Below are 13,985 nucleotides of genomic sequence, written 5' to 3' on the forward strand. Positions count from 1 at the left end.
GGTCATCTTGCTTATACCAATCACATCCTCTCAGATCTCTTCATGTAGACAGGGTTTAGTGGTCCATTTGGGATTGTGCCGCAGGATGTCTATCCCACCCTCATTATAATAATAAGATAAATATGCCATTTAGCAGACGCTTTTATCCAAAGCGACTTACAGTCATGCGTGCATACATTTTTTTCTTGTGTATGGGTGGTCCCGGGGATCAAACCCACTACCCTGGCGTTACAAGCGCCGTGCTCTACCAGCTGAGCTACAGAGGACCATTATCCATCCGTCTAGCTCTATAGGCCAAGGTAGCATAGATTACAGGTGTGTCGTCAAGCCATAGGTCACAGGTGAGATCCCTCTATAAACCCTAAAAAATAACAACACCATTGTCATAAATAACTATTAAGCCATTTGCTAAGATTTCCACCATTTTGACATGTGGACCTGTTGTCACTCTTACCCTGACGGTTGTCGATACCTCCGGAAACTATTTGGGTCTTATCTGATGTCTTTTACAATTCATGTCAGAATGGCCATATTCTGAAGACACTCTAGCACACAATCAATTAGGATTTACTTTGCTTTTCCCATTGAAGGCCATATTGAGGTTAAATCCATGACTGGAGTTTTTAATTGATAAAAACCAATGACCATCTCATGTTGAACATGCAAGTCACTATGGTGCATTTATTGGTCTCTGTGGCGCTCTCGGGAGGCCATGCCTATGTCTACTTTTACCCGATAGCCTTTATCCCCATACCAAAAGTGCATCTGTAGTCAGGATGGCCGAGCGGTCTAAGGCGCTGCGTTAAGGTCGCAGTCTCTCCTGGAGGCGTGGGTTCAAATCCCACTTCTGACAATTTTTTAACGCCTCTCAAAGAGGAGTGACGCTGCTTTGTTGTGAAAATAAGATGATAAAATAACTACACACAGTGAAATAACCAGTAGTCATAAACACTCTCTCATTGAAACATTCTGCTCTTGGGCAAATATCTAAGAAAATTAAAAAGAAGCAATACTTCATAAAAATGAACGTGGGGAACATTGCATTACATAAAGTGATGACATTATTATGAGTTACTACATTATCTGTTAGTTATTACATGATCTTTTGCTGAAGACTATGCCTGCAGGGCCCTTCACTTGTAACCCCCCTCTTGTTTTTCTTTTTATAGTTGTCGTGGCCGAGTGGTTAAGGCGATGGACTAGAAATCCATTGGGATTTTCCCGCGCAGGTTCGAATCCTGCCGACAACGGCTTTGCATTATGGTGACCCCTCCCTAGGTTGAAGTTTGGTCATCTTGCTTATACCAATCACATCCTCTCAGATCTCTTCATGTAGACAGGGTTTAGTGGTCCATTTGGGATTGTGCCGCAGGATGTCTATCCCACCCTCATTATAATAATAAGATAATATGCCATTTAGCAGACGCTTTTATCCAAAGCGACTTACAGTCATGCGTGCATACATTTTTTTCTTGTGTATGGGTGGTCCCGGGGATCAAACCCACTACCCTGGCGTTACAAGCGCCGTGCTCTACCAGCTGAGCTACAGAGGACCATTATCCATCCGTCTAGCTCTATAGGCCAAGGTAGCATAGATTACAGGTGTGTCGTCAAGCCATAGGTCACAGGTGAGATCCCTCTATAAACCCTAAAAAATAACAACACCATTGTCATAAATAACTATTAAGCCATTTGCTAAGATTTCCACCATTTTGACATGTGGACCTGTTGTCACTCTTACCCTGACGGTTGTCGATACCTCCGGAAACTATTTGGGTCTTATCTGATGTCTTTTACAATTCATGTCAGAATGGCCATATTCTGAAGACACTCTAGCACACAATCAATTAGGATTTACTTTGCTTTTCCCATTGAAGGCCATATTGAGGTTAAATCCATGACTGGAGTTTTTAATTGATAAAAACCAATGACCATCTCATGTTGAACATGCAAGTCACTATGGTGCATTTATTGGTCTCTGTGGCGCTCTCGGGAGGCCATGCCTATGTCTACTTTTACCCGATAGCCTTTATCCCCATACCAAAAGTGCATCTGTAGTCAGGATGGCCGAGCGGTCTAAGGCGCTGCGTTAAGGCGCTGCGTTAAGGTCGCAGTCTCTCCTGGAGGCGTGGGTTCAAATCCCACTTCTGACAGTTTTTTAACGCCTCTCAAAGAGGAGTGACGCTGCTTTGTTGTGAAAATAAGATGATAAAATAACTACACACAGTGAAATAACCAGTAGTCATAAACACTCTCTCATTGAAACATTCTGCTCTTGGGCAAATATCTAAGAAAATTAAAAAGAAGCAATACTTCATAAAAATGAACGTGGGGAACATTGCATTACATAAAGTGATGACATTATTATGAGTTACTACATTATCTGTTAGTTATTACATGATCTTTTGCTGAAGACTATGCCTGCAGGGCCCTTCACTTGTAACCCCCCTCTTGTTTTTCTTTTTATAGTTGTCGTGGCCGAGTGGTTAAGGCGATGGACTAGAAATCCATTGGGATTTTCCCGCGCAGGTTCGAATCCTGCCGACAACGGCTTTGCATTATGGTGACCCCTCCCTAGGTTGAAGTTTGGTCATCTTGCTTATACCAATCACATCCTCTCAGATCTCTTCATGTAGACAGGGTTTAGTGGTCCATTTGGGATTGTGCCGCAGGATGTCTATCCCACCCTCATTATAATAATAAGAAAATATGCCATTTAGCAGACGCTTTTATCCAAAGCGACTTACAGTCATGCGTGCATACATTTTTTTTCTTGTGTATGGGTGGTCCCGGGGATCAAACCCACTACCCTGGCGTTACAAGCGCCGTGCTCTACCAGCTGAGCTACAGAGGACCATTATCCATCCGTCTAGCTCTATAGGCCAAGGTAGCATAGATTACAGGTGTGTCGTCAAGCCATAGGTCACAGGTGAGATCCCTCTATAAACCCTAAAAAATAACAACACCATTGTCATAAATAACTATTAAGCCATTTGCTAAGATTTCCACCATTTTGACATGTGGACCTGTTGTCACTCTTACCCTGACGGTTGTCGATACCTCCGGAAACTATTTGGGTCTTATCTGATGTCTTTTACAATTCATGTCAGAATGGCCATATTCTGAAGACACTCTAGCACACAATCAATTAGGATTTACTTTGCTTTTCCCATTGAAGGCCATATTGAGGTTAAATCCATGACTGGAGTTTTTAATTGATAAAAACCAATGACCATCTCATGTTGAACATGCAAGTCACTATGGTGCATTTATTGGTCTCTGTGGCGCTCTCGGGAGGCCATGCCTATGTCTACTTTTACCCGATAGCCTTTATCCCCATACCAAAAGTGCATCTGTAGTCAGGATGGCCGAGCGGTCTAAGGCGCTGCGTTAAGGTCGCAGTCTCTCCTGGAGGCGTGGGTTCAAATCCCACTTCTGACAGTTTTTTAACGCCTCTCAAAGAGGAGTGACGCTGCTTTGTTGTGAAAATAAGATGATAAAATAACTACACACAGTGAAATAACCAGTAGTCATAAACACTCTCTCATTGAAACATTCTGCTCTTGGGCAAATATCTAAGAAAATTAAAAAGAAGCAATACTTCATAAAAATGAACGTGGGGAACATTGCATTACATAAAGTGATGACATTATTATGAGTTACTACATTATCTGTTAGTTATTACATTATCTTTTGCTGAAGACTATGCCTGCAGGGCCCTTCACTTGTAACCCCCCTCTTGTTTTTCTTTTTATAGTTGTCGTGGCCGAGTGGTTAAGGCGATGGACTAGAAATCCATTGGGATTTTCCCGCGCAGGTTCGAATCCTGCCGACAACGGCTTTGCATTATGGTGACCCCTCCCTAGGTTGAAGTTTGGTCATCTTGCTTATACCAATCACATCCTCTCAGATCTCTTCATGTAGACAGGGTTTAGTGGTCCATTTGGGATTGTGCCGCAGGATGTCTATCCCACCCTCATTATAATAATAAGATAATATGCCATTTAGCAGACGCTTTTATCCAAAGCGACTTACAGTCATGCGTGCATACATTTTTTTCTTGTGTATGGGTGGTCCCGGGGATCAAACCCACTACCCTGGCGTTACAAGCGCCGTGCTCTACCAGCTGAGCTACAGAGGACCATTATCCATCCGTCTAGCTCTATAGGCCAAGGTAGCATAGATTACAGGTGTGTCGTCAAGCCATAGGTCACAGGTGAGATCCCTCTATAAACCCTAAAAAATAACAACACCATTGTCATAAATAACTATTAAGCCATTTGCTAAGATTTCCACCATTTTGACATGTGGACCTGTTGTCACTCTTACCCTGACGGTTGTCGATACCTCCGGAAACTATTTGGGTCTTATCTGATGTCTTTTACAATTCATGTCAGAATGGCCATATTCTGAAGACACTCTAGCACACAATCAATTAGGATTTACTTTGCTTTTCCCATTGAAGGCCATATTGAGGTTAAATCCATGACTGGAGTTTTTAATTGATAAAAACCAATGACCATCTCATGTTGAACATGCAAGTCACTATGGTGCATTTATTGGTCTCTGTGGCGCTCTCGGGAGGCCATGCCTATGTCTACTTTTACCCGATAGCCTTTATCCCCATACCAAAAGTGCATCTGTAGTCAGGATGGCCGAGCGGTCTAAGGCGCTGCGTTAAGGTCGCAGTCTCTCCTGGAGGCGTGGGTTCAAATCCCACTTCTGACAATTTTTTAACGCCTCTCAAAGAGGAGTGACGCTGCTTTGTTGTGAAAATAAGATGATAAAATAACTACACACAGTGAAATAACCAGTAGTCATAAACACTCTCTCATTGAAACATTCTGCTCTTGGGCAAATATCTAAGAAAATTAAAAAGAAGCAATACTTCATAAAAATGAACGTGGGGAACATTGCATTACATAAAGTGATGACATTATTATGAGTTACTACATTATCTGTTAGTTATTACATGATCTTTTGCTGAAGACTATGCCTGCAGGGCCCTTCACTTGTAACCCCCCTCTTGTTTTTCTTTTTATAGTTGTCGTGGCCGAGTGGTTAAGGCGATGGACTAGAAATCCATTGGGATTTTCCCGCGCAGGTTCGAATCCTGCCGACAACGGCTTTGCATTATGGTGACCCCTCCCTAGGTTGAAGTTTGGTCATCTTGCTTATACCAATCACATCCTCTCAGATCTCTTCATGTAGACAGGGTTTAGTGGTCCATTTGGGATTGTGCCGCAGGATGTCTATCCCACCCTCATTATAATAATAAGAAAATATGCCATTTAGCAGACGCTTTTATCCAAAGCGACTTACAGTCATGCGTGCATACATTTTTTTCTTGTGTATGGGTGGTCCCGGGGATCAAACCCACTACCCTGGCGTTACAAGCGCCGTGCTCTACCAGCTGAGCTACAGAGGACCATTATCCATCCGTCTAGCTCTATAGGCCAAGGTAGCATAGATTACAGGTGTGTCGTCAAGCCATAGGTCACAGGTGAGATCCCTCTATAAACCCTAAAAAATAACAACACCATTGTCATAAATAACTATTAAGCCATTTGCTAAGATTTCCACCATTTTGACATGTGGACCTGTTGTCACTCTTACCCTGACGGTTGTCGATACCTCCGGAAACTATTTGGGTCTTATCTGATGTCTTTTACAATTCATGTCAGAATGGCCATATTCTGAAGACACTCTAGCACACAATCAATTAGGATTTACTTTGCTTTTCCCATTGAAGGCCATATTGAGGTTAAATCCATGACTGGAGTTTTTAATTGATAAAAACCAATGACCATCTCATGTTGAACATGCAAGTCACTATGGTGCATTTATTGGTCTCTGTGGCGCTCTCGGGAGGCCATGCCTATGTCTACTTTTACCCGATAGCCTTTATCCCCATACCAAAAGTGCATCTGTAGTCAGGATGGCCGAGCGGTCTAAGGCGCTGCGTTAAGGTCGCAGTCTCTCCTGGAGGCGTGGGTTCAAATCCCACTTCTGACAATTTTTTAACGCCTCTCAAAGAGGAGTGACGCTGCTTTGTTGTGAAAATAAGATGATAAAATAACTACACACAGTGAAATAACCAGTAGTCATAAACACTCTCTCATTGAAACATTCTGCTCTTGGGCAAATATCTAAGAAAATTAAAAAGAAGCAATACTTCATAAAAATGAACGTGGGGAACATTGCATTACATAAAGTGATGACATTATTATGAGTTACTACATTATCTGTTAGTTATTACATGATCTTTTGCTGAAGACTATGCCTGCAGGGCCCTTCACTTGTAACCCCCCTCTTGTTTTTCTTTTTATAGTTGTCGTGGCCGAGTGGTTAAGGCGATGGACTAGAAATCCATTGGGATTTTCCCGCGCAGGTTCGAATCCTGCCGACAACGGCTTTGCATTATGGTGACCCCTCCCTAGGTTGAAGTTTGGTCATCTTGCTTATACCAATCACATCCTCTCAGATCTCTTCATGTAGACAGGGTTTAGTGGTCCATTTGGGATTGTGCCGCAGGATGTCTATCCCACCCTCATTATAATAATAAGAAAATATGCCATTTAGCAGACGCTTTTATCCAAAGCGACTTACAGTCATGCGTGCATACATTTTTTTCTTGTGTATGGGTGGTCCCGGGGATCAAACCCACTACCCTGGCGTTACAAGCGCCGTGCTCTACCAGCTGAGCTACAGAGGACCATTATCCATCCGTCTAGCTCTATAGGCCAAGGTAGCATAGATTACAGGTGTGTCGTCAAGCCATAGGTCACAGGTGAGATCCCTCTATAAACCCTAAAAAATAACAACACCATTGTCATAAATAACTATTAAGCCATTTGCTAAGATTTCCACCATTTTGACATGTGGACCTGTTGTCACTCTTACCCTGACGGTTGTCGATACCTCCGGAAACTATTTGGGTCTTATCTGATGTCTTTTACAATTCATGTCAGAATGGCCATATTCTGAAGACACTCTAGCACACAATCAATTAGGATTTACTTTGCTTTTCCCATTGAAGGCCATATTGAGGTTAAATCCATGACTGGAGTTTTTAATTGATAAAAACCAATGACCATCTCATGTTGAACATGCAAGTCACTATGGTGCATTTATTGGTCTCTGTGGCGCTCTCGGGAGGCCATGCCTATGTCTACTTTTACCCGATAGCCTTTATCCCCATACCAAAAGTGCATCTGTAGTCAGGATGGCCGAGCGGTCTAAGGCGCTGCGTTAAGGTGCGCAGTCTCTCCTGGAGGCGTGGGTTCAAATCCCACTTCTGACAATTTTTTAACGCCTCTCAAAGAGGAGTGACGCTGCTTTGTTGTGAAAATAAGATGATAAAATAACTACACACAGTGAAATAACCAGTAGTCATAAACACTCTCTCATTGAAACATTCTGCTCTTGGGCAAATATCTAAGAAAATTAAAAAGAAGCAATACTTCATAAAAATGAACGTGGGGAACATTGCATTACATAAAGTGATGACATTATTATGAGTTACTACATTATCTGTTAGTTATTACATGATCTTTTGCTGAAGACTATGCCTGCAGGGCCCTTCACTTGTAACCCCCTCTTGTTTTTCTTTTTATAGTTGTCGTGGCCGAGTGGTTAAGGCGATGGACTAGAAATCCATTGGGATTTTCCCGCGCAGGTTCGAATCCTGCCGACAACGGCTTTGCATTATGGTGACCCCTCCCTAGGTTGAAGTTTGGTCATCTTGCTTATACCAATCACATCCTCTCAGATCTCTTCATGTAGACAGGGTTTAGTGGTCCATTTGGGATTGTGCCGCAGGATGTCTATCCCACCCTCATTATAATAATAAGATAAATATGCCATTTAGCAGACGCTTTTATCCAAAGCGACTTACAGTCATGCGTGCATACATTTTTTTCTTGTGTATGGGTGGTCCCGGGATCAAACCCACTACCCTGGCGTTACAAGCGCCGTGCTCTACCAGCTGAGCTACAGAGGACCATTATCCATCCGTCTAGCTCTATAGGCCAAGGTAGCATAGATTACAGGTGTGTCGTCAAGCCATAGGTCACAGGTGAGATCCCTCTATAAACCCTAAAAAATAACAACACCATTGTCATAAATAACTATTAAGCCATTTGCTAAGATTTCCACCATTTTGACATGTGGACCTGTTGTCACTCTTACCCTGACGGTTGTCGATACCTCCGGAAACTATTTGGGTCTTATCTGATGTCTTTTACAATTCATGTCAGAATGGCCATATTCTGAAGACACTCTAGCACACAATCAATTAGGATTTACTTTGCTTTTCCCATTGAAGGCCATATTGAGGTTAAATCCATGACTGGAGTTTTTAATTGATAAAAACCAATGACCATCTCATGTTGAACATGCAAGTCACTATGGTGCATTTATTGGTCTCTGTGGCGCTCTCGGGAGGCCATGCCTATGTCTACTTTTACCCGATAGCCTTTATCCCCATACCAAAAGTGCATCTGTAGTCAGGATGGCCGAGCGGTCTAAGGCGCTGCGTTAAGGTCGCAGTCTCTCCTGGAGGCGTGGGTTCAAATCCCACTTCTGACAGTTTTTTAACGCCTCTCAAAGAGGAGTGACGCTGCTTTGTTGTGAAAATAAGATGATAAAATAACTACACACAGTGAAATAACCAGTAGTCATAAACACTCTCTCATTGAAACATTCTGCTCTTGGGCAAATATCTAAGAAAATTAAAAAGAAGCAATACTTCATAAAAATGAACGTGGGGAACATTGCATTACATAAAGTGATGACATTATTATGAGTTACTACATTATCTGTTAGTTATTACATTATCTTTTGCTGAAGACTATGCCTGCAGGGCCCTTCACTTGTAACCCCCCTCTTGTTTTTCTTTTTATAGTTGTCGTGGCCGAGTGGTTAAGGCGATGGACTAGAAATCCATTGGGATTTTCCCGCGCAGGTTCGAATCCTGCCGACAACGGCTTTGCATTATGGTGACCCCTCCCTAGGTTGAAGTTTGGTCATCTTGCTTATACCAATCACATCCTCTCAGATCTCTTCATGTAGACAGGGTTTAGTGGTCCATTTGGGATTGTGCCGCAGGATGTCTATCCCACCCTCATTATAATAATAAGAAAATATGCCATTTAGCAGACGCTTTTATCCAAAGCGACTTACAGTCATGCGTGCATACATTTTTTTCTTGTGTATGGGTGGTCCCGGGGATCAAACCCACTACCCTGGCGTTACAAGCGCCGTGCTCTACCAGCTGAGCTACAGAGGACCATTATCCATCCGTCTAGCTCTATAGGCCAAGGTAGCATAGATTACAGGTGTGTCGTCAAGCCATAGGTCACAGGTGAGATCCCTCTATAAACCCTAAAAAATAACAACACCATTGTCATAAATAACTATTAAGCCATTTGCTAAGATTTCCACCATTTTGACATGTGGACCTGTTGTCACTCTTACCCTGACGGTTGTCGATACCTCCGGAAACTATTTGGGTCTTATCTGATGTCTTTTACAATTCATGTCAGAATGGCCATATTCTGAAGACACTCTAGCACACAATCAATTAGGATTTACTTTGCTTTTCCCATTGAAGGCCATATTGAGGTTAAATCCATGACTGGAGTTTTTAATTGATAAAAACCAATGACCATCTCATGTTGAACATGCAAGTCACTATGGTGCATTTATTGGTCTCTGTGGCGCTCTCGGGAGGCCATGCCTATGTCTACTTTTACCCGATAGCCTTTATCCCCATACCAAAAGTGCATCTGTAGTCAGGATGGCCGAGCGGTCTAAGGCGCTGCGTTAAGGTCGCAGTCTCTCCTGGAGGCGTGGGTTCAAATCCCACTTCTGACAGTTTTTTAACGCCTCTCAAAGAGGAGTGACGCTGCTTTGTTGTGAAAATAAGATGATAAAATAACTACACACAGTGAAATAACCAGTAGTCATAAACACTCTCTCATTGAAACATTCTGCTCTTGGGCAAATATCTAAGAAAATTAAAAAGAAGCAATACTTCATAAAAATGAACGTGGGGAACATTGCATTACATAAAGTGATGACATTATTATGAGTTACTACATTATCTGTTAGTTATTACATGATCTTTTGCTGAAGACTATGCCTGCAGGGCCCTTCACTTGTAACCCCCCTCTTGTTTTTCTTTTTATAGTTGTCGTGGCCGAGTGGTTAAGGCGATGGACTAGAAATCCATTGGGATTTTCCCGCGCAGGTTCGAATCCTGCCGACAACGGCTTTGCATTATGGTGACCCCTCCCTAGGTTGAAGTTTGGTCATCTTGCTTATACCAATCACATCCTCTCAGATCTCTTCATGTAGACAGGGTTTAGTGGTCCATTTGGGATTGTGCCGCAGGATGTCTATCCCACCCTCATTATAATAATAAGAAAATATGCCATTTAGCAGACGCTTTTATCCAAAGCGACTTACAGTCATGCGTGCATACATTTTTTTCTTGTGTATGGGTGGTCCCGGGGATCAAACCCACTACCCTGGCGTTACAAGCGCCGTGCTCTACCAGCTGAGCTACAGAGGACCATTATCCATCCGTCTAGCTCTATAGGCCAAGGTAGCATAGATTACAGGTGTGTCGTCAAGCCATAGGTCACAGGTGAGATCCCTCTATAAACCCTAAAAAATAACAACACCATTGTCATAAATAACTATTAAGCCATTTGCTAAGATTTCCACCATTTTGACATGTGGACCTGTTGTCACTCTTACCCTGACGGTTGTCGATACCTCCGGAAACTATTTGGGTCTTATCTGATGTCTTTTACAATTCATGTCAGAATGGCCATATTCTGAAGACACTCTAGCACACAATCAATTAGGATTTACTTTGCTTTTCCCATTGAAGGCCATATTGAGGTTAAATCCATGACTGGAGTTTTTAATTGATAAAAACCAATGACCATCTCATGTTGAACATGCAAGTCACTATGGTGCATTTATTGGTCTCTGTGGCGCTCTCGGGAGGCCATGCCTATGTCTACTTTTACCCGATAGCCTTTATCCCCATACCAAAAGTGCATCTGTAGTCAGGATGGCCGAGCGGTCTAAGGCGCTGCGTTAAGGTCGCAGTCTCTCCTGGAGGCGTGGGTTCAAATCCCACTTCTGACAATTTTTTAACGCCTCTCAAAGAGGAGTGACGCTGCTTTGTTGTGAAAATAAGATGATAAAATAACTACACACAGTGAAATAACCAGTAGTCATAAACACTCTCTCATTGAAACATTCTGCTCTTGGGCAAATATCTAAGAAAATTAAAAAGAAGCAATACTTCATAAAAATGAACGTGGGGAACATTGCATTACATAAAGTGATGACATTATTATGAGTTACTACATTATCTGTTAGTTATTACATGATCTTTTGCTGAAGACTATGCCTGCAGGGCCCTTCACTTGTAACCCCCCTCTTGTTTTTCTTTTTATAGTTGTCGTGGCCGAGTGGTTAAGGCGATGGACTAGAAATCCATTGGGATTTTCCCGCGCAGGTTCGAATCCTGCCGACAACGGCTTTGCATTATGGTGACCCCTCCCTAGGTTGAAGTTTGGTCATCTTGCTTATACCAATCACATCCTCTCAGATCTCTTCATGTAGACAGGGTTTAGTGGTCCATTTGGGATTGTGCCGCAGGATGTCTATCCCACCCTCATTATAATAATAAGAAAATATGCCATTTAGCAGACGCTTTTATCCAAAGCGACTTACAGTCATGCGTGCATACATTTTTTTCTTGTGTATGGGTGGTCCCGGGATCAAACCCACTACCCTGGCGTTACAAGCGCCGTGCTCTACCAGCTGAGCTACAGAGGACCATTATCCATCCGTCTAGCTCTATAGGCCAAGGTAGCATAGATTACAGGTGTGTCGTCAAGCCATAGGTCACAGGTGAGATCCCTCTATAAACCCTAAAAAATAACAACACCATTGTCATAAATAACTATTAAGCCATTTGCTAAGATTTCCACCATTTTGACATGTGGACCTGTTGTCACTCTTACCCTGACGGTTGTCGATACCTCCGGAAACTATTTGGGTCTTATCTGATGTCTTTTACAATTCATGTCAGAATGGCCATATTCTGAAGACACTCTAGCACACAATCAATTAGGATTTACTTTGCTTTTCCCATTGAAGGCCATATTGAGGTTAAATCCATGACTGGAGTTTTTAATTGATAAAAACCAATGACCATCTCATGTTGAACATGCAAGTCACTATGGTGCATTTATTGGTCTCTGTGGCGCTCTCGGGAGGCCATGCCTATGTCTACTTTTACCCGATAGCCTTTATCCCCATACCAAAAGTGCATCTGTAGTCAGGATGGCCGAGCGGTCTAAGGCGCTGCGTTAAGGTCGCAGTCTCTCCTGGAGGCGTGGGTTCAAATCCCACTTCTGACAGTTTTTTAACGCCTCTCAAAGAGGAGTGACGCTGCTTTGTTGTGAAAATAAGATGATAAAATAACTACACACAGTGAAATAACCAGTAGTCATAAACACTCTCTCATTGAAACATTCTGCTCTTGGGCAAATATCTAAGAAAATTAAAAAGAAGCAATACTTCATAAAAATGAACGTGGGGAACATTGCATTACATAAAGTGATGACATTATTATGAGTTACTACATTATCTGTTAGTTATTACATGATCTTTTGCTGAAGACTATGCCTGCAGGGCCCTTCACTTGTAACCCCCCTCTTGTTTTTCTTTTTATAGTTGTCGTGGCCGAGTGGTTAAGGCGATGGACTAGAAATCCATTGGGATTTTCCCGCGCAGGTTCGAATCCTGCCGACAACGGCTTTGCATTATGGTGACCCCTCCCTAGGTTGAAGTTTGGTCATCTTGCTTATACCAATCACATCCTCTCAGATCTCTTCATGTAGACAGGGTTTAGTGGTCCATTTGGGATTGTGCCGCAGGATGTCTATCCCACCCTCATTATAATAATAAGAAAATATGCCATTTAGCAGACGCTTTTATCCAAAGCGACTTACAGTCATGCGTGCATACATTTTTTTCTTGTGTATGGGTGGTCCCGGGATCAAACCCACTACCCTGGCGTTACAAGCGCCGTGCTCTACCAGCTGAGCTACAGAGGACCATTATCCATCCGTCTAGCTCTATAGGCCAAGGTAGCATAGATTACAGGTGTGTCGTCAAGCCATAGGTCACAGGTGAGATCCCTCTATAAACCCTAAAAAATAACAACACCATTGTCATAAATAACTATTAAGCCATTTGCTAAGATTTCCACCATTTTGACATGTGGACCTGTTGTCACTCTTACCCTGACGGTTGTCGATACCTCCGGAAACTATTTGGGTCTTATCTGATGTCTTTTACAATTCATGTCAGAATGGCCATATTCTGAAGACACTCTAGCACACAATCAATTAGGATTTACTTTGCTTTTCCCATTGAAGGCCATATTGAGGTTAAATCCATGACTGGAGTTTTTAATTGATAAAAACCAATGACCATCTCATGTTGAACATGCAAGTCACTATGGTGCATTTATTGGTCTCTGTGGCGCTCTCGGGAGGCCATGCCTATGTCTACTTTTACCCGATAGCCTTTATCCCCATACCAAAAGTGCATCTGTAGTCAGGATGGCCGAGCGGTCTAAGGCGCTGCGTTAAGGTCGCAGTCTCTCCTGGAGGCGTGGGTTCAAATCCCACTTCTGACAATTTTTTAACGCCTCTCAAAGAGGAGTGACGCTGCTTTGTTGTGAAAATAAGATGATAAAATAACTACACACAGTGAAATAACCAGTAGTCATAAACACTCTCTCATTGAAACATTCTGCTCTTGGGCAAATATCTAAGAAAATTAAAAAGAAGCAATACTTCATAAAAATGAACGTGGGGAACATTGCATTACATAAAGTGATGACATTATTATGAGTTACTACATTATCTGTTAGTTATTACATTATC

At 42.4% G+C, this 13,985-nt stretch overlaps 21 non-coding genes across 21 annotated transcripts; all 21 read left to right on the forward strand.

Moving 5' to 3' along the window:
- Nucleotides 1-770: 770 nt before the first annotated feature.
- trnal-aag lies at nt 771-853 on the forward strand. Its single transcript has one exon. It is a non-coding gene; the product is annotated as a tRNA-Leu (tRNA).
- A 315-nt stretch (nt 854-1,168) lies between these two features.
- Nucleotides 1,169-1,250, forward strand: trnas-aga. Its single transcript has one exon. It is a non-coding gene; the product is annotated as a tRNA-Ser (tRNA).
- An 807-nt stretch (nt 1,251-2,057) lies between these two features.
- On the forward strand, nt 2,058-2,153 carry trnal-aag. The gene is given in 2 exon segments: nt 2,058-2,095; nt 2,109-2,153. It is a non-coding gene; the product is annotated as a tRNA-Leu (tRNA).
- Nucleotides 2,154-2,468: 315 nt separating this feature from the next.
- trnas-aga lies at nt 2,469-2,550 on the forward strand. Its single transcript has one exon. It is a non-coding gene; the product is annotated as a tRNA-Ser (tRNA).
- Nucleotides 2,551-3,358: 808 nt separating this feature from the next.
- Nucleotides 3,359-3,441, forward strand: trnal-aag. Its single transcript has one exon. It is a non-coding gene; the product is annotated as a tRNA-Leu (tRNA).
- Nucleotides 3,442-3,756: 315 nt separating this feature from the next.
- On the forward strand, nt 3,757-3,838 carry trnas-aga. The gene has a single exon. It is a non-coding gene; the product is annotated as a tRNA-Ser (tRNA).
- An 807-nt stretch (nt 3,839-4,645) lies between these two features.
- On the forward strand, nt 4,646-4,728 carry trnal-aag. Its single transcript has one exon. It is a non-coding gene; the product is annotated as a tRNA-Leu (tRNA).
- Nucleotides 4,729-5,043: 315 nt separating this feature from the next.
- trnas-aga lies at nt 5,044-5,125 on the forward strand. The gene has a single exon. It is a non-coding gene; the product is annotated as a tRNA-Ser (tRNA).
- Nucleotides 5,126-5,932: 807 nt separating this feature from the next.
- On the forward strand, nt 5,933-6,015 carry trnal-aag. Its single transcript has one exon. It is a non-coding gene; the product is annotated as a tRNA-Leu (tRNA).
- Nucleotides 6,016-6,330: 315 nt separating this feature from the next.
- Nucleotides 6,331-6,412, forward strand: trnas-aga. The gene has a single exon. It is a non-coding gene; the product is annotated as a tRNA-Ser (tRNA).
- An 807-nt stretch (nt 6,413-7,219) lies between these two features.
- Nucleotides 7,220-7,303, forward strand: trnal-aag. The gene has a single exon. It is a non-coding gene; the product is annotated as a tRNA-Leu (tRNA).
- Nucleotides 7,304-7,617: 314 nt separating this feature from the next.
- On the forward strand, nt 7,618-7,699 carry trnas-aga. Its single transcript has one exon. It is a non-coding gene; the product is annotated as a tRNA-Ser (tRNA).
- Nucleotides 7,700-8,506: 807 nt separating this feature from the next.
- trnal-aag lies at nt 8,507-8,589 on the forward strand. The gene has a single exon. It is a non-coding gene; the product is annotated as a tRNA-Leu (tRNA).
- Nucleotides 8,590-8,904: 315 nt separating this feature from the next.
- trnas-aga lies at nt 8,905-8,986 on the forward strand. Its single transcript has one exon. It is a non-coding gene; the product is annotated as a tRNA-Ser (tRNA).
- Nucleotides 8,987-9,793: 807 nt separating this feature from the next.
- trnal-aag lies at nt 9,794-9,876 on the forward strand. The gene has a single exon. It is a non-coding gene; the product is annotated as a tRNA-Leu (tRNA).
- A 315-nt stretch (nt 9,877-10,191) lies between these two features.
- On the forward strand, nt 10,192-10,273 carry trnas-aga. The gene has a single exon. It is a non-coding gene; the product is annotated as a tRNA-Ser (tRNA).
- Nucleotides 10,274-11,080: 807 nt separating this feature from the next.
- Nucleotides 11,081-11,163, forward strand: trnal-aag. The gene has a single exon. It is a non-coding gene; the product is annotated as a tRNA-Leu (tRNA).
- Nucleotides 11,164-11,478: 315 nt separating this feature from the next.
- On the forward strand, nt 11,479-11,560 carry trnas-aga. The gene has a single exon. It is a non-coding gene; the product is annotated as a tRNA-Ser (tRNA).
- An 806-nt stretch (nt 11,561-12,366) lies between these two features.
- trnal-aag lies at nt 12,367-12,449 on the forward strand. Its single transcript has one exon. It is a non-coding gene; the product is annotated as a tRNA-Leu (tRNA).
- A 315-nt stretch (nt 12,450-12,764) lies between these two features.
- trnas-aga lies at nt 12,765-12,846 on the forward strand. The gene has a single exon. It is a non-coding gene; the product is annotated as a tRNA-Ser (tRNA).
- An 806-nt stretch (nt 12,847-13,652) lies between these two features.
- Nucleotides 13,653-13,735, forward strand: trnal-aag. Its single transcript has one exon. It is a non-coding gene; the product is annotated as a tRNA-Leu (tRNA).
- The last annotated feature ends 250 nt before the right edge of the window (nt 13,736-13,985 follow it).

The sequence above is a fragment of the Coregonus clupeaformis genome, unplaced genomic scaffold (genome assembly GCF_020615455.1).
Source record: "Coregonus clupeaformis isolate EN_2021a unplaced genomic scaffold, ASM2061545v1 scaf3500, whole genome shotgun sequence".
In the NCBI taxonomy this organism is placed as follows: Eukaryota; Metazoa; Chordata; class Actinopteri; order Salmoniformes; family Salmonidae; genus Coregonus; species Coregonus clupeaformis.